The 21,640-nt window shown below is 42.4% G+C and overlaps 1 pseudogene; it reads left to right on the forward strand.

The window, feature by feature from the left end:
• The first annotated feature begins 373 nt into the window (after positions 1-373).
• LOC100951948 overlaps positions 374-21,640 on the forward strand; it is a 45,136-nt pseudogene continuing 23,869 nt past the window's right edge.

The raw sequence follows: 21,640 nt of genomic DNA on the forward strand, positions 1-21,640 counted from the left end.
CCACCGCGGGGCCGCGCGCTGCCCGCGGGCCCCGGAGGTCCGGGCGTCCGGTCGCGCTTTCCCTGCCCGGAGTCGCCCGCGGGCGGCGCGGAACGTAGGGCCCGCACCCGGGCGGGGGCTCCGTCGTGACCCCTGAACCTGTGCACGGACAAAGAGGCTGCCGCAGCAAGTAGCATGAAACTCGGGCCGTTTCACGTCGAGTAGGTCACCGGGTGGGAGAAAATGGAGGTGTCCTCACCTCGCCGAGGAGGTCCTCGGATCTGCCCCCGGGCCGAGTACAAGGCCCCCAGGATCCGGTGAGGCTGCCTGGAGCGGCCAAGAAGGGAGCTGGAGGACTGTCCGGCCCCGCTGAGCCCTGCGCCTGGCGACCGGGATGCAGAAGGTCTGGGAGCCAGAGAAGTCGATGAGACGGAAGGCCACCGACCTGCACCGCCAGAAGGGGCAGCCAGGCTTCGGGGGCCAAAAGACCCGGCCCCCGGCAGAACGGGGACTGTTTGGGGAAGTGTCTTCCGCGCCTTGCCTTGAGTAGGGACCTTCCCTGTGGCCCTTGCCAAACACTGGATAGATTCTAATACTCTGCGGTACCCTACTCTGAAGAGTAGCGTGCAAAACCTTGACCCGCTATTACTCACACTAGGCATAGCCAACCCCAGTCATTCTTTTAATACATTGATATTTTACTCAAGTCATTTAGAGGTTTGTGTCTTGTTGCTTCGCATCCAAGAGCTGGAGTAAGAAACTGTTCAATATTTTTAATAGATAATGTTTAAATGGTCCCATTTTAAAGTACATGTTGTATATGTTCACATAATCAAAAAGCTGCAAAGCAAAATTAAAAAAAATTACTGAGGATTATCTCTGGAATTTTACTCTCCTGTTTTGCGCTTATCTATATCTTCCAAGTATTCTAAAATAAAAGTAAAAAGCTACTATTTTAAAAGTACTTACATAATGTTTTGAAACAAAGTCAATCGTGGTTAGCCTGTTAATGTTCCACAGGGAACTTCACTTTGAAATAAAGTTGTAGTCTTTAAAAAATACTGTATCCAAAAAAATGTCTCTCTCTTGAGAGGAAAGATTTGCAAATCGTGTCTGATAAAGGACTTAATGTCCAGAATATATAAAGAACTCTTATTACTCAGTAATATAACAAATAGTCCAATTTTAAACAGGCAAAAGGTTTGAATGGACATTTTGCCCAAGATGATATTGAAATATCAATAGTTAGATAAAAAGATATTTGATATCATTAGTCATTAGGGAAATGCAAATTGAAAGTACAGTGGGACCACTCTTGACACCCACTGCAATGACTAAGAAAGAAGATAACAAATGTTGACAAGGCGAAATTAGAACCCTCTGCATTGCTGCTTGGAATGTAAAATGGTGCAGCCACTTTGGAAAACAGTTTACCAGGTTTTTAAAAATTTATACATAAAAATAACATAGGACCTAACAGTTCCACTCCTGAGTATATATATGTGATAGAATTGGAAATATATTCACAACAAAAACTTGCACATAAATATTAATAACAATCTTAATTCACTAATGGCCAAAAAGTAGAAATAATTCAAATGTCCAAAAGCTGCTGAATAGATTACACAAAATGTGGTATATCCATGCAGTTGAGAACTATTTAGTTGGTTGAGCTCAATGGCTCTTGCCTGTAATCCCAGCACAGAGAGCACCCACATGTGAGAAAAAGACTGGATCACTTGAGGTCGGGAGTCAAGACCAGCCTGAGCAAGAGCAAGACCCCCCCATCTACAAAAAGTAGAAGACTCAAATAGGCACGGTGGTTCAAACCCTTAGTACCAGGTGATAGAATGGATTAAAAAAAAAAAAAGCTACTCATAAAAGATACAGCATAGGGCGTTGCCTATGGCTCAGTGGGTAGGGTGCTGGCCCCTTGTACCAAAGGTGGCGGGTTCAAACCCAGCCCCAGCCAAACTGCAACAAAAAAATAGCCAGGCGTTGTGGCAGGCGCCATTGGTCCCAGCTACTTGGGAGACTGAGGCAAGAGAATCTCCTAAGCCCAAGAGTTGAAGGTTGCTGTGAGCTGTGTGACGCCACAGCACTCTACTGAGGGCGATGAAGTGAAACTCTGTCTCAAAAAAAAAAAAGAAAAAGATACAACATAGAGGAACCTCAATGTAGAAGAAGCCAAAAGGAAAAAAAGCCCATATTGTATGATAGTATTCATACCAATACCCTGAATAACAATGTGTTGGTCCATGATGGACCATCTATACAATGGTACTCCCATAGAATTAAAATGAAGCTGAAAATTTCCTACCACCAAGCGATGTCCTAGCCTTCCTAAGGAAATAGTGCAACACATTCCTTGTCTATGTGCACATGTGTTAGATACATAAGTACTTAGCATTGTGTTACAATTACCTGCCATATTCAGTACAGTGACATGCCATACGGGTCTGTAGGGATGTAGGAGGGCCTTCCGTCTAGGTTTGCATAAGTATACTCTCTCATATCCACACAAAGAGCAAATTGCCTACTGATTCATTTCTCAGAACATATCCCCATTGATAAGCAACACATGACTGCATATGAAATGTCTAGAAAACATCAATTTATATAGTTGATTAGTGATTGCCTAGAGCTCGGTTAGAAGGAGTTACAAAGGGGCACAAGAGATCTTTGCAGTGATAAAATGTTCTACAATTGGATTGTTGTACTGGTTGCAGAATTCTGTCAATTTACTAAAAATAACTGAATTGTGCACTTGAAATGTGAATTTTATGGCCAGGTGCAGTGGCTCACACTGATAATCCCAGCATTCTGGGAAGCCAAGGTGGGTGGATTGCTCGAGCTCAGGAGTTGAAGACCAGGCTGAACAAGAGTGAGACCTCGTCTCTACTGGAGATAGAAAAAGTAGCCCAGTGTGGTGGCAGGTGCCTACAGTCCCAGCTGCTCAGGAGGGAGGTGGGTTGAGGAAAGAGAATCGCCCGAGCCCAATAGTTTGAGATTGCTGTGAACTGTGATGCCAGGACACTCATGCCAGGATGACCGAATGAGACTCTCAAAAAAAAAAAAAAAAGATTTGCCAAGAAGGAAGGAGTGAAAGGGCATAGATGAGGAAAATCAAACTGAGGACATGGACATAATATTCTTTGCCAATGTTAATGTTGTTTGTCTTTGGCTCTGCCCCAAGACTTGCCGGTTTCCTCCAGTTACACAGATGTGTGCTTTACAGGGAGCATTGCCTTTGGGTGGATAATGGTTATGATTCAGGACTTTTTAAAGGATTTTTCATGATTCCTGTGACTTTACCATGGAAGAAATTAATCCCTGGATGAACTAGTGGAGACACATTGAAAATGAACAATCCTACCTGAGTGGCCCATCTGCTCTGACTTTCCCTCACTGCCCCGGCCCACCCCCAAGCCAGGAAGCCCACCAGGAGAGCTGCTCCTTTGAGCAAATTATTAACTCAAGACATTGTGTCTCCAAGACCCTCTTTAAAGTAGTTGTTATCCGAATGATGCCAGTATTCTTTCAAATCATGAATAAGGCCTAGTTGTTTGTTCAAGTAGCTGGAAAGCAAAAGAAGGGCACCTTCTTTCCACCTAGGATGGATTTGGGTTTTCCTAAGAGGATATGTGGGAAATTGACTGAAGCAATGGAAACTACCCAAGAATAATTGACCCGTGTGTGGGAGGGGAGAGGAGAGGAATCGTGGTTGCCAATGAAGAATTGTGGGTGGAGCACCCACAGGTGGGAGAAAAAGCAGAGGGTGATGGATGAAAGAGGGAGAGGCGAGGGCAAGCCCACACAGGAGTCAGGTGACATGCAGTGCGTGGAGTTGTGCAGGAGGCACGAACACTGTCATCTGAGGATTTTCCTTCTTGTTTTCACTTTTGCCCTGCCTGTGGCTGTAGCCTGAGAAACGAGGTGCCCACACACTGCTCTGAGGCCCAGAAACAAGACGGGACAGATTGGGTGGAGGCAGGGGCCGTGGTCCATTTGACCACTGGTGGGGATCAGGTCATGTTAGTGTGGTGAAGGCAGTCCCGGGCAGAGGAGCTGGCATCACAGCCAGGAAGCTGCCAAAGCCCTGGATCTGGTGATCAGAGCAGTACATTTTAGGCACTGGTGGGAGGTGAGCCAGGTAACTGTGACAAATAGTTGGAGGACTATACCAGATGGCTGTATCCCAAACTCTTAAATCCTGGTGGCTTAAAACTACACAAATTCCTTTCTGTCCCACATTCTGCATCCTACGAGGGTCAGTGGGGGCTCCGCACATCACTGTGAGTCTGTGCTGAAGGGCAAGCCACAGCAGTGCCTGGCTTCTCACTGGGAGGCATTAGGAGGGCACAGGGAAAATCCTGCAGTCTTTTCTTGTTTTGCCCCCAAAGTGTCTTTATTACGCATGCATTTTAACAGTCAATCAAGTCCCCAAATGGAATCAGTCCCAGCCTGCTTCCAGAAAACAGAGAGCTGGGGATATTTTGATTGCAATGCTAATGACTGTCAAAAGCATCAAATCAGATATAATTATTCACTTTGAAATAATTACAGATTCATAGGAAGTTATAAAAATTGATCGGAGAGGCTGGCCAGGCACAGTGGCTCATGCCTGTAATCCCAGCACTTTAGGAAGCTGAGGTGGGTGGATTGCCTCAGCTCGGGAGTTCGAGACCAGCCTGAGCAAAAGCGAGACCTGTCTCTAAAAAATAGCTGGGCAATGAGATGGGCACCTGTATTCCTGGCAACCCAGGAGGCTGAGGTGAAAGGATCTCTTGGGCCCAAGAATTTGAGGTTGCTGTGAGCTATAACACCAGGACATTCAACAACAGGGCACAGGGTGAGACTTCTGTCTCAAAGGAAAAAACAGTTGATCAGAGAGACCCAATTTCTCCTAGTGGTTACATCTTACCTAAGCATATTATAATATCAAAGCTAGGAAACTGACGTTGGTATGCAATACACGTATATTTAGCTCTATGTCATTTTACCACGTGTTGATTCCTGTGACTACCTAGAATCAAGATACAGAGCTGCCATCTCAAGTTCATATGACCCAAGTGCGCTAACACTGACCAACGCTGGGACATTTCACAGTGACTCACTGGCCAATTATGAATGTTTAATTCATAGTTTACTGTGAGGCCTTCACACACCATCAATTGTGTAATTAATTTTTAACACACAGGCAGTCATCAAAGGGGGTAATGAACCACAGTAACAGTTAAGGTCTTCTGACAGGTGAGTAAGGTAGATCCAGAAAGTCTCTAACTTTTTTTTTTTTTTTTTGAGACAGTCTCCTTTTGTCACTCTTGGTAGAGTGCTGTGGTATCACAGCTCACAGCAACCTCAAACTCTTAGGCTTAAGCGATTCTCTTGCCTCAGTCTCCCAAGTAGCTAGGACCACAGGCCCCCGACACAACACAACACCTGGCTATTTTTTAGAGAGGGAGTCTCACTCTGGCTCAGGCTGGCTTTGAACTCATGGGTTCAGATGACCCACCCGCCTCAGCCTCCCAAGTGCTTGGATTACAGGCATGAGCCATTGTACCCAGCCCAGAAGTTCTTCTGACACCCAACGTGGGTGGGAGTCACTGTTTCTCCTTCCTCGACAGTTGCTGAGTCAGAAGAAGGCTCACAGTCAGAGCTCTCACAGGCTCTCACAGCCCTTGAAGCCATTTCAGACACAGCTAGGTCCTTTTTGCTTTTATGATCTTCTCAGATTTGCCCATTTTCATTATCTCAGCCACCTTTTACTTTTTGTTGGTTCATTTTAGGTCCCAGGTGGTCCTGGGCCATAGCAGGTGTCATCACCTCAGTCACTGGAGAGGTAAACAGCTTCACAGTCGGCTCAGTGCTACTTCACATGAATGACCCATTGTCAGACATTAAGATCACAAACCGTCACCACAAAGCTCTCCCCGTGTTACCACTTTGTAGTCACACCCTTCCCAACCCCCCACCATCTCTAACCCCTGGCGACCACTCATCTCTTCCCTGTCTCTATAATTTTGCTATTTCAAGAAGTTATATAAATGGAATTATATAGCATGTGGCTTTTTTTCTTTTTTTTTTTTTTTTTTTGAGACAGGGTGTCTATCACCTGGGCTACAGTACAGTGGCATCATCATAGCTTATAGCAACCTCAAACTCCTGGGCTCAGGCAATCCTCCTGCCTCAGCCTCTCCAGTAGGTGAGACTACAGGCAAGAGCCACCAGGTCTGGCTGATTTTCTTCTATTTTTAGTAGAGAAGGGGGTTTTGCCCATGCTCAGGCTGGTCTCCAATTCCCTCCTGCCTCGCCCTCCCAGAATGCTAGGATTAAAGTGTGAGCCACTATGCCTGACTGACATGTGGCCTTTTGAAATTGGCTTTTTGTGGCTCAGTACCCATAGCACAGTGGTTACGGTGCTGGCCATGTACACCGGGGCTGATGGGTTCAAACCCGGCCTGGGCCAGCTAAACAACAATGACAAGTGCAACAAAAAATAGCCGGGTGTCATGGCAGGTGCCTGTAGTCTCAGCTACTTAGGAAGCTGAGGCAAGACAATCGCTTAAGCCCAAGAGTTTGAGGTTGCTGTGAGCTGTGACACCATGGCACTCTACCCAGGGTGACATACTGAGACTCTGTCTCAAAAAAAAAAAAAAAAGAAAAAAAAAGAAATTTGTTTTTTCTACTCAGCATAATGCCTCGCATATAATCAGATCATGTTTTCGTTCCTTTATTTTTGTGCTATCTACTCTGTCAGCTGGGCGGAGATGAAAGCTCTGGTTCTCCCCTTGGTTTTCTCAGACACTAACCTAGTAGGGGGAGGGGGTTCTGGGGAGTGCCTTGCTACAAGGGTGAAGGCTCTCTACCCAGCTTTTGCAGACTGAGATGGGGTGAGGTCATGTATTTTTTTCTGTGGTGTTTGGCTGGAATAAGGTAGTTATTATCTTAAAGTTTTCTGTCTTGATAGGTTGCCCCTTTCCTGGTCTTTTGGCTGAAGAAATTAGGCATTTCTTGGGTTGAAAAGAAATTTTGCTCTGTGCTGTTCCTAGCTCATCCACTTCTCTCGCATTTGGTCCAGAATACATGAGGCAAGAAGAGAACCGAGGGAACTGATTGCCCTGCCCTTCCTTGGATCCTGATATCATAATGCCCTGTGGATCCCTACAGATCCCCCATCAAGCTCTTCTTCCCTTTACCCTTCAGAGTCTTCTGTTTGTTTGATACATGATGCCCAGGATCTTTAACTGTTCTTAGTAGGAAGCATACTACATCCACTGCTCCCTCTTGTTCTGGAACCAGAAGTTGAGGAAACAGAAATCAGATTAGAGTTCAGATTATTCCTATAAAAATGTCACTCTCAGTTTCTCACAATCCCATCAGCTCTCTTGAGTTAGAGAGGAAATTGAAAATGTACTGCTGGTCTATCGGAAATTCTACATACACACCTTGGACATTTATATAGGCTGTAATGTTTACTGTGGTGGAAAAAAATGCTAAGAACTGCTAGATCGGAGACCCAGTGGGACCCTGAAGTCAGCGAGCATGGAGGAGTGGGGAAGTGGAGACAGCCAATCAGAAGAGCCAGCCTGAGGCGCTGCAGGGGGCAGGGCTTGCCTTGACAAGGCCCAGGACATGCCAACTAGATGCAAGGTCAGTGGAGGTGAAGAAGGTCGTGTGTAAGAAGGAACTGGAGAAACTGAACATTTTTAAAAAGTCAGACAAGTCACCAATATGTGTGTATGAACTCTTTTCTCTTTTTGAGAAAAGCAGACACCAGGATAGAAGAAAAACTAAAATAGGTTAAAAAATCAGCAAGGACAATGAAAGCAAGTCTTAGGAGACAGTGGATTTGGGAAAGAAGGAAAGAAGTATTCAAAAGGAAACCAAACAGCATTAATTTCTTTTTCTTTTCTTTTCTTTCTTTTTTTTTTTTTTTTCCTGAGACAGAGTCTCAAGCTGTTGCCCTGGGTAGTGTGCTGTGGCATCATAGCTCACAGCCATCTCCAACTCTTGGGCTCAAGTGATCCTCTTGCCTCAGTTGTTGTATTTTTAGTTGAGATGAGGTCTCGATTTTGCTCAGGGTGGTCTTGAACTCGTGAGCTCAAGCTACCCACCATCTTGGACTCCCAGAACATTAGGATTACAGGTGTGAGCCACTGCACTCAGCCAAATGGCATTAATTTCAAATAAGAAGTGAAGGAGGGGATGAGTTCCTGGTTCAAAAGAGGTAGTGTAGAGTAAGGTGATCAGAATTTTAGCTGTGAGTGCACATCAATTCGTGGTACTATTAGACCGCACTTAGAAAGACTCAGTGCAGTGGGCATGGTGGCTCATGCCTGTAACCCTAGCATTCTGGGAGGTGGAGGACCCCTTGATCCCTTGAGGGAGGGATCCCTTCAGCTCAGGAATTCAAGACCAGTTTGAGCCAGAGGGAGACTTCATCTCTACAAAAAATAGAAAAAATTAGCTGGGCATTGTGGTGGTGCCTGTAGTCTCAGCTATTCGGGAGACTGAGGCAGGAGGATCCACCTGAACCCAGGAATTCGAGGTTGCTGTGAGCTGGGCTGACACCATGGCACTCTTGCTTAGGTAAAAAGACTCTGTCTCAAAAAAGGAAAAGAAAGACTCAGTGAAAAAAAATGCAAGTCAAGTAGCACAGAGCAGCAGAGCTGACCACAGGTCTTCTCCAGTCAGACGTGGCTTTCAAAGGTTTATGTTATGAAACACATTTTCTTGGCTGCTGCTTTTGTCACGTCATAGCTTTCCAGTTCTGCAAGGCAACTGAACGATCTATCTGAGTGATGATCTCTACATTTCCAGCCTAAGAGTGAGACACTGCTTTTCGTAAATTTAGGACCAAGGGATACAGGAACAAAAGCTACATGACTTACTAGCAATACCTTGGCATATGCCATACCACTTGCCTAAATGGTCCTTATAATAATTTTCACCACCTTTGAGGACTCAGTTTTTACCCTGCAATCCATCCCTCCTACACAGCCCTGCTATACTGGCCTTCCTAAAACACTTCGTTCATGAAGCGCTCTCTGTCTACACGTGGCAGTCAAGCACTTGACGACCGGTTCCCTCCCAGCTGTCCCAGACCGCTTGCCACAGCCCGTCCGTGAGACTGCTCTGTCCAGGCCCACTCCCCACCCGCTCCGTTCCCACTCTCCACGTGTATTGTGCTGTTTCTCCCTTGCCTACTTTCTTCCATCTTCTTTCTACTCCAAAGTTTCCAGCCACTGCAATTTTTCTCTGCCTTCTACAACCTCTTCGGTTAGATCTATCTTTTCTTTTTTCTGAATCTCTACAATTTCATCATCTGTAGCGCTTTTTATTTTCTGACACAAGTGTCTCATCAGATGGTTGCTATAATGTTTTATGTTGTAAAGGATGATATGTGCTGTACTTTATACATTTTAAATATAAAAATAATGCACATGTCTGATAAAAAAATTACATAGGATTTTACATAGAAAGATAATGTAAACTAAAAACTTAAACTCTCTCCCCCAACACCATCTTAAGAAGTAATTACTTATAATTTCTGTATGCTGGTTGCCACTCTTACTTCTCCCGGTAGATACCTCCCTATATCCAAATAATATAATTTAAATTCTTGATTTATTTTATTTATTTATTTTGAGACAGAGTCTCACTGTGTCGTCCTCGGTAGAGTGCCATGGCATCACAGCTCACAGCAACCTCCAGCTCTTGACTTTAGGCAATTCTCTTGCCTCAGCCTCCCAAGTAGCTGGGACTACAGGTGCCCGCCACAATGCCTTGTTGTTGGTGCAGTTGCCATAGCTGGCCTGGGCCAGGTTTGAACCCACCTGCCTCCGTGTATGTGGCCAGCTCCGTAACTACTGTGCTACGGGTGCCGAGCCAATTTATCATCTTTAGATAGTGTGTTTCTTCATTTTTGCTGCCATATAAATAATCCCCATACTGTGGCTTACAACAACAGGCATTTATTTCAAGCTCATAAGACATTGGTCTGCAGCCATGCTGGACTTGGTCTGCCTTGGCTCCATGGGTCTTCCCATTTGGGGACTTGTGCTAAAAGAGTGGCCATTATTTGGGGCACGTTCTTCTCACGGCAGAGGGCCACAGCTCAAGAGGAACAACAGAAACATGTGATATTTCTGAAAGCCTCTGTTTAGAACTGGCTACTGTCACTTCTACCCACATTCCATCATTGAAAATAATTCCCACGGCCAATGGAGTTGATGGAGTAGGGATGGCACAATCTGTGCTCTATGAGAAGGTATGCCAAGAATCACACAACAAAGAGTGTGGACATATAATCTATTACAGGAGCAGGCAGAGCTGGGAACAACTACCATACACAAATTTCTACGAGTCCTATTTATCAAAGACAAGGAATTAAGCTCACTCACTACCCCATGCCCATCATCTTCTCAAAGTTGCTTAGCTGTATTACTCATAGTTCTACTATTGGCTTACTTTATAACTTTAAATCATATAAAGGGCTTTTTTGTTCATTCAACTTTAGATATCGCCTCTCAAGTCTTCATTACAAAGAATGAGGATATGTAGACCCTTATATTGTCATATGTCCTCTTCCCTTTTTATCTCCCCACTCTCACATCATGAAGGTTGGTCACACTTCTGTTGTATGTTTTAGAACTCTAAGTCTTTTATGCCTTGTATAGAAGCTGGTTTAAAAAACTAAACTCCAACAAAGGGCACTTACAATACAATAATTGTGTACCTGTTATTTTCCACAGAACTAAGAAATGTCATTGAACTTACAGAGAAAGAAAAGGAAGCTTTCTCCTAAACATGGATAGCTGCAAAATGAGTATTTTAAAAATCAAGATCAAACGGTTTATCATTCATCACACTCCATATGCTACCAGAATAATGCTACATTTATTTTGTTACAGACGATGACTTTGGCGTAGAGCTATTTATTTTTAAGGGCTTTTCTGTTTGTCTTACTTTTTTCTTGTTAACAGTAGAAACATTCACCTTCGCTCTAAGTTCATACAACTTCTTAAATCATGCTTATTTGCTGATGTCAGTCCATTTTCTCATCAAATGCATTTCTCTCCAAGTCTTCTGATTATGTGTTTAATTTGAAACAGTTGCCTTTATATCTGCTGTCCGTGCAATCGCCTAGTTTTTTATTGTTATTCTGAGTTGCGACCCTTATTACTTTGATTCCATATCTTTATCTTTTTTGATATACATTTTTATTTACCTACAATATATGCTCAAGCGATGCTTTTTTCCAGGAGGAGAATTGCATGTTGAATCTTTTCCGTATGACTGATGAATTGGCTAGGCTCAAGTCACTCTCTCTTAGTCCTTTGAAGGCATTGTTTCATTGTAGTCTAGCCTTAGCTGGAAAATCTGAAAGCCAGAAGGATTCTCATCGCTCCGCGAATGAGTTATTTTTGCTCTCACGAAGCTTTTAAGAGTTTTCTCTTTAACTTAGTGTACTCAAATTTTATAAAGATGTGTGAATTCACAATGAGTCCTTTTTCAAATCAGGGTTTTGTTTTGTTTTGTTTGAGACACAATCTTGCTCTGTTCCCTTGGCAAGAGTGCAGTGACGTCCAGATCGCTGCAGCCTCAGACTCCTTGGCGCAAGAAACACATTCTCTAGTTGCCGATACTGCAGGTGTGTGCCACCACACCCAGCTGATTTTTTTTTTTTTTTTTTGTAGAGTCATGACCTCACTCAAATTCCTGGCTCAAATAATTCTCCTGCTTCAGCCTCCCAGAACGCTAGGATTACGTGAGCCACCATGCCCAACCGAAAGCACCAGTCAGCAGTGTTGAAGACGTGGAGAATGTAGAAGAGGAACACAATTATTTCTCAGAGCATTTCAGTCTATAGGAGGACATTTACAGTCTAGCTAAAGAATGAATTATTAAGTGGCTCTTATATAATGAATTCTTAATAAGTCAGATTGAGTTCAGTTATTTACTTTTATGTCTGATGAGATTGTGTATAGTATGGGCTATTTATTTTTGCAACTTCTGGTAAAAATATGAAATTTTGTAACTTTGTGGGGAGGGGACAAAATTCAGCCATTTCTTTATTGTCTCTTTGCTGAAAAGTAAAATTAGTGGGTTTTTTTGTTTACTAATTTTTCTCATTACTGTCATTTACATGTAATTATAAAATAAATATTTCAAATTATAATTTAATAGGTTAGTTAGTAAATGACTAGAAATTAATTATTATTATTATTATTATTTTGCAGTTTTTGGCCGGGGCTGGGTTTGAACCTGCCACCTCGTTTATGTGGGGCCTGTGCCCTACTTCTTTGAGTCACAGGTGCCACCCTGGAAATGAATTATTTTCATTTCTCCTTTTGACTTGACTTGTAACTTTTTTTAATTTTTTTTATTAAACCATAGCTGTATACATCAATGCAATCACAGGGTACAGTGTGGTGTTTTCATATATATTTTGAAATACTCTCATCGCTGACTTGTATCTTGATGACATTTACTATAAGCTTCTTGCTAGCTTGGTTTGTCTTCTTTAGACTATTATATATTCTCCTCTATTATCTAGGAAATCACATCCCCTAACCATGACCATTTTTGTCTTTTCCTTGTGGGCACAATCCTAGATGTGATCTAAGGCCAGATTCCTACAATCACAGTGAATAATGACATGGTCACCTTTCAAAGTAGGTGAGAATCAATGAGATGTGATTGAAAACATAGACCCAAGATGATTTCCAAAGACATTGAATAAAGTGAGAATACCACCTCTGAAGTCTTTATAATCTCTGTGTCTCCAACAAAAGAAAACATTCAAGGAAAATTCTAGAGGAACTGATAGGGGAAAAGAACTTACTTCTTTCATACTAAACCCTTTGAGATCCCTTAAAATCATGTTTCTCAATCCTTAGAATAATTCAGAATTCTCTAGAGATGCTAGTTAAAAGTACACCTGTCTGGGCCCCACACTTGAAGTACATTGGAGCAGGTAGAGCTGGCTCTATCCCCTCCCAGTCCAGGAGACCTTCCAAGAAAGTCTTTGAGGTTTTTAATAGATCTTGATCCAGAAATTAAAAACCTAAGGATCTGTATTGCAACAGAACAGTTAAATGTAATTGCCAAACAGTTGCCACCCACCCCACCCTCACAAGGTGTTGTCATGTTCAGAAAGACTTATAGTGTTTACATTTCTTCAGGCATCAGTTGTTGATTGAGTTAGATGATAAGACTTTAAAAATTTCCCTTTGGGAGTTTTCTCAACGTATTTCTCAGACACATGATTGCAAGATGAATCTTAAAGTAGAAAAAAATGAAATCTTAACAATGGATGTGTCTCTGTGTGGGTACACGTGCATATGCTCCTTTTCTTAACATTTAATTAAATTAATTTATTTATTTTGAGGCAGAGTCTCACTTTGTCACTCTAAGTAGAGTGCCGTGATGTTATAGCTCACAACAACCTTAAACTCTTGGGCTTATATGATCCTCTTGCCTCAGCCTCCCTAGTAGCTGGGACTACAGGCTCCCACCACAAAGCCCAACTATTTTTTTTTTTTTTTTTTAGAGACAGTCTTGCTCGTGCTCAGGCTAGTCTTGAACTCCTGACCTCAAGCAAACCCCCCCCCCCCCGTCTTGGCCTCCCGGAATGTTAGGAGTACAGCCACGAGCCACTGCGCCCAGCTCTGAAGTACCACTTTTAATATCAGTGTTTGTTGGTGTTAAGCTCTTTCTGTTTGTCAGGACATACCCCTTTTGTCATCTTTATTCTCAGAAGAATGTCAACAGGAATACAGTCTTGTATTAACAATTGTCTCCACATATTGAAGATACTGTTTTCTGGCTTCCATCATCACTGTTGAGAGATCAGTTCTCAGACAAATTTTTATTTATTTATTTTTTATTTTATTTACTTTTTATTATTTTTTTTTTTTTGCAGTTTTTGGCCAGGGCTGGGTTTTAACCTGCCACCTCCAACATATGGGGCCAGTGCCCTACTCCTTTGAGCCACAGGCACCACCCCAAATCATAGCTGTGTACATTAGTGCAATTATAAGGTACAATGTGCTGGTTTTATATACAATTTGAAATACTTTCATCAAACTGGTTAACATAGCCTTCACAGCATTTTCTTAGTTATTGTGTTAAGACATTTATATTCTACACTTAGTAGATTTAACTTGTACCTTTGTAAAATGCACCAATTACCCTCCCTCCCTCCATCCTCTCCCCTCCCCTCCCTCCCCTCTTTTCCCTTCTTCTGGGGCTATAGTTAGGTTATAGCTTTCATATGAAAGTGTGGGTGTTTCTAAATTGGCTTCATAGGAGGGGCAGATTTTTATTTATTAATAAGTAGTCTATCTTTTGTTCCTGGATGCTGTTAAAAAAACTTTTCATTTTGTAGTAATTACAGATTCGCAGGAAGCCATAAAACTAGTAAAGAGAGGCCTTTTGTGCACTTCCCCCACTTTCCCCAGTGGTTACATCTTACATAACTATGATACAATAGCGAGCTGGTCCAAGTGCAGTGGTGTTTACAAGTAATTGGCCACAACCAGTTATAGATTCCTCTGTTCCTTCGACACTCCCCACTCCGCTGCTCTGCTTGATCAGCCTTAAAACAAATTATAATAGCGAAGCAAAGAAATTGATATTGGTACCCTATGTATATGTAGTTCTATGCCATTTTATCATGTGTAGATTCCTATAAGCATCATTCACTAGTTTCAAGATACAGAACTATGACAAAGATCTGCCTCCTGTGACCTGTGGTCACACCCAGACCTCCCACCAGCCCTACCCCCTACCAACTGCTACTCTGCTCTCCATCTCTATAATTTTATATTTTTAAAAATGTTACGTAAATGGAATCAACTGAATTCTGTCCTCCGAAATCCATCTAATGAGAAGCTTTAACCTTCAATGTATCTGTATTGGAAAATAGGACCTTCTAAATTAAGGCTAAACAGAGAGACAAAAGGCAGCTCCTCCCTTTCACTTTTCCTCTGATTTGTGAAGACACAGCAAGAAAGTAGCTTTCTCCCAGGCAGGAAGGGGGCCCTCAGCAGAAACCAACACTGCTGGACTTGATCTGGGACTTCCATCCTCCAGACTATGAGAAAACAAATTTCTGTTGTTTGACACAGTCAGTGAGTGGTATTTTGTTTCGGCAGCTCAAGTGGCCTAATGCACTGTATGTGACTTTTGGAAATTTTTTTTTCACTAAGTATATTCCTGAAACCCATTCTCATTGCTGAGTGTATCAAAAATTCATTCTTTTTTATGGCTGACTAAAATTCTACCTAGCTACTTTAAAGAGCTTCCAGTAAAATTTACATATTTTTTGTTTGACGGTCTGCATATTAGCTATGATTGTGCCATTGTTGATGTTATTAATTCTGAAAAATACTCAACCATTATCTCTTCTGATATGACCTCTCTCCTGTTCTCTCTTCTCTTCTGGAACTCTGATTAGACATATATTAGATATTCTCACTCTATCCTTCATATCTCTTAACTTTTCTTGTGTATTTTCCATCTCTCTGTATCTCTGTGTTGTATTCTGGGTCATGTCTTCAGACTTATATTCAATACAACTTGAAATACTTTCATCAAACTGGTTAACATAGCCTTCACGGCATTTTCTTAGTTATTGTGTTAAGACATTTATCTATGTTTTAAATAAGCTGACTTATTTTATTAAATATTAGCTCTGTGTGATTTATCTAAGTTGTCATGATGTATAATGCTTTTTATATGCCATTGAATTAAGTTTGCTAGCATTTTGATTAGGATATTTCAATCTGTATTCATAAGGGAAATTAGTGTGTACATTTCCTAGTCTTGAGCCCCTGAGATCAAGTAATCCACCTACCTTGGCCTCCCAAAGGCTGGGATTACAGGTGTGACCACTGTACCTGGACCTCTGATTTTAGCAATGTGGGTCTTCTTTCTTTTTCTCTTGGTCAGCGTAACTAAAATTTTATCAGAAAATCTTTTCAAATCAATGAAACTTTTAGGGGCAATGATCAATAGGAAAGGATGAATGAAAAGCAAAACAAAAAAAGGAAAAAACCCAAAAGGATGAGTGGAGAATGAATGTGGAGAATGAGAGTCGTTTTAGAGCTTGGTTGGAAGACTATTTACATTGAATATAAAGCCAAAGTATCAATTTGGGGATATTTCAAATGTTTACCTAAGAGTACTGGTGAAAAGAAATAGTCTTTTATTGTCGTTACTGAAATTCTGGGTACAGAGAAGTCAACTTTGAATATAAATAGGGAATAAATGCCAATGAATTTATTATTTTTCAAAAAGAAACTTTTTGTGATTATTATTTTTCTATTCTCTGTTTTATTCATTTTCTTTCTCTCATCTCCATGATTTTTTTCCTTTTCCTTTTTTTAGGGGGTTTAATTTGCTCTTCCTTTTCTCCTATCTTAATGTAGAATGTTAGAATCTTAAATTTTTTTAAAACATAGGCATTTCCCTGTAAGCATTGCTTTCACTGCATTCTTAAGCTTTGGTGTATTGCATTTTCATTTTCAATCATCTCAAAGGATTTCCTAGTTTCTCTTGTGACTTTTTTTTTTGACTCTTTGGTCACTTTGAAGAGTGCTGTTTAATTTCCATGTATTTGTGAATATCTCAAATTTCTTCTGTTATGGATTTCCAATTTCATTCCATTATGGTCAAAGAGCAGATTTTGCATGATTTCAAAATTGATTTTTAAATTTATCTGGACTTACTTTATGCCCTCACATATGGCTTATTCTTTGAGAAGAATGTTCATTCTGCTCTGATTGAGTGGAACGTTCTATTCATGTCTTCATGTCTGTCATGTCTGTTAGGTCTAGTTGGTTGAAAGTGTAATGAAAGTCCTCCCTTCCTCCCTCCCACTCTCTCTCTCTTTCTTTCTTTCTTCCTTTTTTTCGTGTCACTCCATTGCACAGGCTAGAGGTCTATGGCATTAACCTAGCTCACACCAACCTCAAACCCCTAGGCTCAAGTGATCCTCCTACCTGAGTCTCCCATGTAGCTGGGACTGTAGGCACCTGCCACAATGCCTGAGTAATTTTTGTAAGTCATCTTCTTAAAATTGATCTTCCTAGTTCTTAAAATATTATATTTTCATTTCTAGCACTTCCTTTATGTCTTTTAACATTATCTTAGTTATTTTTAATTATATCTTCCTCTAGTCATATTCTGACTCCTCTTTATACATTTCTGTATACACACTAAACAAGCCTATTTTATATTTAGTATCCAACAATCCCTATAACTGACATATTGTAGATTGAGGGTGCTGTCCGCTGTCATTCAAGTTACCTTGCTTTTGTGTACAGTCTGCAATATTTGACAGCGAGCTCCTATCCTTTGGAACTTTGTGGAAATCCTTTGAGGCCTAACTTTGAGCTATTGTCTTCAGAAAAAATTTGGCTAGTTTCTGTGGGTGCCTGAGATGACTTTAAATTTTTAGAGTAAGGTTTTTAAAACCTCACGGGTAGTTTGAATTCAGGTCAAAACCTATGTGAGGCCCGATGAAGATTACACAGTATCAGGGCAAATTTTTTACCCCTTGACCCAATGCCAAAGTTGACACAGAAAAGTTTTCTTGCTGTTTCTTCAGAGGAAGATTATTTGCAGTCTATCATTACTCTGCCACTGTACCCCTTGGGACTCTTAACTCTGTAGGGATCTCTTTTTATTATTTTACTTTACTTTACTATTTTATTGTATTACTTTATTTTGTTTTATTTTATTTTTCATTTATTTATTTTATAGACAGAGTCTCACTCTGGTACCCAGGTGACAGTGCCATGGCATCAGCCTAGCTCACGGCAACCTCAAACTCCTGGGCTCAAGTGATCCTCCAGCCTCATCCTCCTGAGTAGCTGGGACTACAGGCAGCTGCCACGATACCTGGCTAATTTTCTATTAGTAGAGACAGGATCATGCTCTTGCTCAGGCTGGTCTTGAACTTCTAAGCTCAAGTGATCTACCTGCCTTGGCCTCCTAGAGTGCTAGGATTAGAGGCGTGAGCCACCCCTCTGGCCCTAAGGATCTCCTTGTAGATTCTGCACTTTGGGAAGGTCTTGGATTTTTTGTTCCGATTCGTCATAACCTGAGGGATCATCCAATGAAAGCTCAAGGTGGCCAGGGTTGGGAGGATGGCTTCCAGATGGAAGCCAACTTCCGGGCTGTCTTTCCTATCTGGATTTAAACTTGTATTTCTCTCTTTTTTTCCGGGGCAAGGACAGAGTGTCACTCTGTTGCTGAGGCTAGAATGCCCTTGTGTCAGCCTAGCTCTCAGTAACCTCAAACTCCTGGGTTCAAGGATCCTCCTTCTTCAGCTTCCTGAGTACCTTGGGCTGCAGGCGTGGGCCGCTGTGCTCAGCTAACTTTTATTTCATTTTTGGCCTGTGAGGCTTCGTTACTGCCTCGCAAGCTCATTGACACATTTATAAATGCACATATTTATAAATTTTAACCATCATTTTAGTAGTGTTCTGGGGGCGAGTTATTTAAGGTATGTCGTGTCTAGTTGGTTTATACTTTCATGTGTCATCTTTTCTTTTTTGATCTGTCTAATTTTTGAAAGATTATTATATTTTTCATTTCTAGGACTTCTTTTTGTCCTTTATGCTTATTGGGCAGTGCCTGTGGCTCAGTGGTGGAGCACTCAGCACCCCATATACCGAGGGTGGTGGGTTTGAACCCAGCCCAGCCAAACTGCAATGACAAAATAATAATAATAATAACCGGGCACTGTGGCGGGCACCTGTAGTCCCAGCTACTCCAGAGGCTGAGAGGGAATTGCCTAAGCCTGAGAGGTGAAGGTTGCTGTGAGCTGTGATGCCATGGCACTCTACTGAGGGCAACCAAATGGAACTCTGTCTCTAAAAAAAAAAAAAAATTATGCTTATTTATTTTTACTTATTAATTTTTTTGGAGACAAGGCCTCACTCTGTTGCCCAGGCAGGAATATAGTGGCACTATCATATCTCGCTACAACCTCAAATTCCTGGGCTCAAGGGATCCTCCCATATAGCTTGGATTACAGGCACATGCCACACCTTGTTCATTTTAAAAATGTTTTTGTAGAGATGGGGTCACACTATGTTACCCAGGCTGGTTGTATCTGACTGATCTTCTGGCCTCCAGCGGTCCTCCTGCCTTGGCCTCCCAATGTGTTAGAGTTACAACAGCCATGCCCTGGCCTATGCTTGGTTATTTTTAGTTAGCTCTCTATATATGACTAGATAGTACAGTTCACAGCAGTATGATAGTGCGTGCAGTATGTGCTATATAGAATGTATCTTTTCTTTTCTTTTTTTTTTTTTTTTTGAGACACAGTCTCACTCTGTCACCCTACATAGAGTGCTGTGCTCACAGCAACTTCAAACTCCTGGGCTTGAGCAATCCTCTTGCCTCAGCCTCTCAAGTAGCTGGGACTACAAATGCAGCCCCCATGCCCAGCAAGTTTTCTTCTATCTTTAGTAGAGACGGGGTCTCGCTCTTGCTCAAGGCTGGTTTTGAACTCCGGAGCTCAAGCAATCCACCCCCCTCAGCTTCCCAGAGTGCTAGGACTATGTTGGTGAGCCACTGCTCCTGGCAAAACGTATCTTAAATTACTGTTCCACACTGCCCTATGCTATCAATTAGTCCTCAGAAGCACAGCAGTTTCTGCAGTTTAGGGGAAAGCTGGTATTATAAAGATGCCCCTTTCAACCACCTCATTTATTTATTTATTTATTTATTTTTGGAGACGCAGCCTCAAGCTGTCACCCTGGGTAGAATGCCGTGGCATCACAGCTCACAGCAACCTCCAACTCCTGGGCTCAAGGGATTCTCCTGCCTCTGCCTCCCAAGTAACTGGGACTACAGGGGCCCACCACAATGCCCAGCTATTTTTTGGTTGCAGCCATCATTGTTGTTTGGCTGGTCAGGGCTTGATTCGAACCCGCCAGCTCAGGTGTATGTGGCTGGCGCCTTAGCTGCTTGAGCCACAGGTGCTGAGACCTTCTTTTTTTTAGAGACAGAGTCTCAGTTTATTGCCCTTGGTAGAGTGCTGTGGCATCACAGTTCACAGCAACCTCCCAACTCCTGGGCTTAGGAGTTTCTCTTGCCTCAGCCTCCTGAGGAGCTGGGACTACAGGTGCCCACCACAATGCCTGGCTGTTTTTTTGTTGCAGTTAGTCCAGGACCAGGTTTGAACCCACCACCCTCGGTATATGGGGCCAGTGCCTATCCACTGAGCCACAGGCACTGCCCATCAACCACCTTCTTTATGCATCTCACAGTCAGAAAAGACTCCTCTTTACGAGGAGGTGCTTGGGGTGTAACTACTTCTGCTCACCCTTGGCTCCTCCACTCCTGTGTTCAGTCATCGCCTTTGACATCACCAGGAGACTGTTCTCACAAAAACAAAACAGAAAAACAACCGAGCAGCAGGAAGAATCAGTGTGCGAGGACAAGCAACAGGGACAAAATGCCAAGCTGAAGGTCGGGAGCATGTGGACAGTCTGATGAAAGACAGGGGTGAAAAGGGCAGGCCAGGGCCATGGCTGTGCAGCATCAGAGTACCATAGGGCAGCCCTGTGTGATCTGGGGAGAGCTTCCCGTCACCAGTGGTCCTTCTCCAAGCTGTGTGTCTGTATCTTTCACATTGTGGCATCAAACTGCCAAACCGCCACTTTGGACATTGCTGGGGGGGCCGTAGCCCCTTTACAGCAGACATTATCACTCTGTTAACACAGGCAGCTCCGCTTTGGCTTTGCCCTGGTGACTCATTGTGAGCTGTCATCTAAAATACCTCAATCTTTTTCCATACCTAAGACTAATTCATTTCTCTCCCATTTTTAAAAATCTAATTGGATGGGTTTTTATTTTGTTACTGTTGTTTTCTTTAAAATACCAGCGCACGAACGTACATTTATCACTACACCTTGTTAGACGCAGCCTGCCGTGCTAGGCAACAAGAGCTTTTGGTGCAGTTCTGTCTTCATTAGTATTTACTGTCTTTCTTGGCTTCATGTCATCTGTCAATTTCATGAGCACTTCACTAAATCACGGATATAAAAACTGCTTCCAAATCACTGGTAAAAAGTTGCAGCCTATCTAGGCACGCCTCTTGAAATTTCCTTTGAAGCTGCGTTAACGCCTTGCTCAATACCCACCCTTTGGCTATCACTGTTCAACTATCTATTATTCCACCAGTTGTGCTTGTACCCAGAACGAGTCTGTGTAGTTGTCATGTATATTCTTGTCAAGAGCCTTTTTGCAAGCATGCATTTTGTTGACCTACAAGAATAGTAACCATCTCAAAAGAGCGAAGCCAAGATAAGCTTAATAAGACTGGTTCTCGGTGCATCCATTTTAGAGCCTAGTAATTGCCACGGTCTTGTTCTTTACTCACCAGCATCCCCTTATTAATCCGCGCTAGAAAATGACCAAAGGTTATCATCACCCTCGTCAGCTGCAGCTTCATGGACCAGGTCTTCATCCCTCCTTCGACAATCAAAACCATGCTCTGACTCCTTCCCCAGTACATTTCAACAACTTCTCTGGGTGAGGTGTTTGTGAAGAATGAATGAAATTTCCAGCCACACGATCAGCAGAATGTTCAGCAAATATTAGTTTTCTTCCTCTTTCCCCACTTACACCAGGA

The sequence above is a fragment of the Otolemur garnettii genome, unplaced genomic scaffold, assembly GCF_000181295.1.
Source record: "Otolemur garnettii isolate 467f Iridium unplaced genomic scaffold, OtoGar3 scaffold00012, whole genome shotgun sequence".
Lineage (NCBI taxonomy): Eukaryota > Metazoa > Chordata > Mammalia > Primates > Galagidae > Otolemur > Otolemur garnettii.